The sequence below is a fragment of the Neofelis nebulosa genome, chromosome 4 (assembly GCF_028018385.1).
Source record: "Neofelis nebulosa isolate mNeoNeb1 chromosome 4, mNeoNeb1.pri, whole genome shotgun sequence".
NCBI lineage: Eukaryota > Metazoa > Chordata > Mammalia > Carnivora > Felidae > Neofelis > Neofelis nebulosa.
The window spans coordinates 37325261-37327738 of NC_080785.1; the positions used below are offsets into that span (position 1 = coordinate 37325261).

The 2478-nt window shown below is 36.5% G+C and overlaps 1 non-coding gene across 1 annotated transcript; it reads right to left on the reverse strand.

Annotated features, from left to right (window-relative positions):
* Positions 1-511: 511 nt before the first annotated feature.
* On the reverse strand, positions 512-618 carry LOC131511186 (U6 spliceosomal RNA). The gene has a single exon (XR_009261390.1). It is a non-coding gene; the product is annotated as a U6 spliceosomal RNA (small nuclear RNA).
* Between the last annotated feature and the right edge of the window lie 1860 nt (positions 619-2478).

The window sequence follows — 2478 nt, forward strand, 5'->3', positions numbered from 1 at the left end:
TAGTCTGAGGTACTGATATCTGTCAGCAATGACCTGTGATGTTCTGCAGGTCTGTGATATAGGAGGAAGGAAGATGGTGAAAGGCATTGACAAAAGGGGCTTGTACTTGGATCCAAACATTGGCACTAAGTTTTGACCCTAATAGCAATGGCCACTTTATTATCTTTTTTAGAGACTCCATGAATTAAGCAAAGATTGTGGAGAGTGAGTGGATAGTTCAGGGTCCCTTGACTGTGAGTATGCTCATTGATGAAAAAGGCAGGTTCCAGTCCTGTCACCTCAGCTCCAGATGCTAAAGCCCATGTAAGTTGAAGGGCCAAGTTCAGGCTGGAAATGGTTAGGTTTGTTTCTTTAGTTTGTAGATAGACTATAAGGACTATTTGATGGGATTACATGCATTAATCACTCAGGATTCTGTGGGTACCTAAGAGCACTAACAGAAGGCTGATGCTGGCCCTGAGATTAAAAAAAAAAATGCTCTTTTACTGTTTGTTTGTTTGTTTGTTTTTTTTGAAATATGGAATGCCTCATAAATTTGCATGTTATCCTCATGCAGAGGCCATGCTAATGTTCTCTGTATCATTTCAATTTTAGTATATGTGCTGCTGAAGTGAGCATCTCTTTCACTTTTTAATCAAGAAGTTGATTGGCTTTGTTGTCTTCATTTGGTTTTTTGACTTTCAGGCTCAAGTGAAAAAAGTCAAAATATGTTTATGGCTCATTTTCAATGAATGAGAACAATGAACTTAAGTATTTCACCCTAATTTATCTATCTATCTATCTATCTATCTATCTATCTATCTATCCATCTATCTATCGAGAGTGAGAGAGAGAGAGAGAGAGAGAGAGAGAGTGAGAGAGAAAGTGAGCACACTGGAGTGGGAGAGGGGCCATGGAGAGGGAGAGAGAATCTCAAGCAGGCTCTATGCCCACTCTCATCATCATGAGATCCTGGCCTGAGCTGAAATCAAGAGTTGGATGCTTAGCCAACTGAACCACTCAGGTGACCCTTTTATTTTATATTTTATTTAAAATTATATATTTACATAAGCATAGATAAGTTTTTTAGTGTGAATTTTAAATTTGATAAAAGAAGGAATCAAATCTTTTTATTCTGCAAAGCTGATTATATAAACCTCATATTAAACTTATAATTTCATTGTTTGCAAGGAAGCAGCTCACACTGAAGCTCCTATTGTTTTTATTTCTTTGCCAACTAAAAGTAAACAGGTTCTGGAATTATTTTTAGGTGCAATTTGCACATCCTGAAAAACAGTGACTAAGGAAAACATGCATGAACAAGCAAACAACAACAACAAGCATGAAATAAGATTTCAATACTCCAGAAGTAAACTATCTCACAGGTCTTAGTTCATGACTTTTCTAACCATCACCTCTGCCAATAAAATCTTTTATTAGTCATTATCATTACATTATACCTTATATGTCTTCAAATATGAACAGTTTTAAAGTCTCTGAACTCTATCCTTCACACTTTACATATTCTTTTCTTTGGGACATCACATTATTTAATTCAAGAAAGAGTCATTTTGAACTTTATTATGAGCATACAGAGCTGTGATTCATGACTCATGAATCAAAATTCTAGGATCCTCTAACTGAGCTGTATAAAATCTTAAAACATCCCAAGATAATATCGTATGTTGCCAATTGGTTGAGGAGTGCCTTATTGATATTTTCATTCTACTTCTCCAGTCTGTCTACAGTGCCTTTTGCAATGGTTAAATTTATTGTTAAAAGTGTCCATGGATACCTACCAATAATAGGAAAACACATAGAATTTGGGGGAAAAACAGTAATATAACTGCTAGGTATGTTTTTATGTCTGATTGCATATTCTTTTCTATCTGTAAATGTTATTGTAGGCTTATATTCTCAGTGGTTCACTAAGTTATATGTATGTGCATAAGAAATTAAAGACATGACATTGATCCTTTAATTGTTTAATATTTTATTTGCATAGACGAATACACAAGGATAACTATGTACAGTGACATATGTTGATATGTATATTATATCAACATTTAGGTTGAATGTTATGCATTACAGGTGTAGGCACTGATAAGAACAAATGATCAATGAGGGCAAGAGAAATGAAAGGAGGCTTCATTAAGAAAGTGAAGCTTGGGATGCCTGGGTGGCTCAGTCGGTTTAGCATCCAACTTCGGCTCAGGTCATGATCTCACAATTCGTGAGTTCAAGCCCCGCATTGGGCTCTGTGCTAGCAGCTCAGTGCCTGGAGCCTGCTTCAAATTCTGTCTCCCTCTCTTCTGCCCCTCCCCCACTCACACTCTGTCACTCTGTCTCAAAAAAAACTAAAGCAAAAACAAACAAAGAAACCGAGGCTTAAAATTGACTTTGAGGAATGGATAGAATTTATGCAAGCAGAGTGACAATGGTTTATCAAGCAAGGAATCAAGCAAGTGCAAGGTGCTTTTATGGAGAGGCAAAGAAACC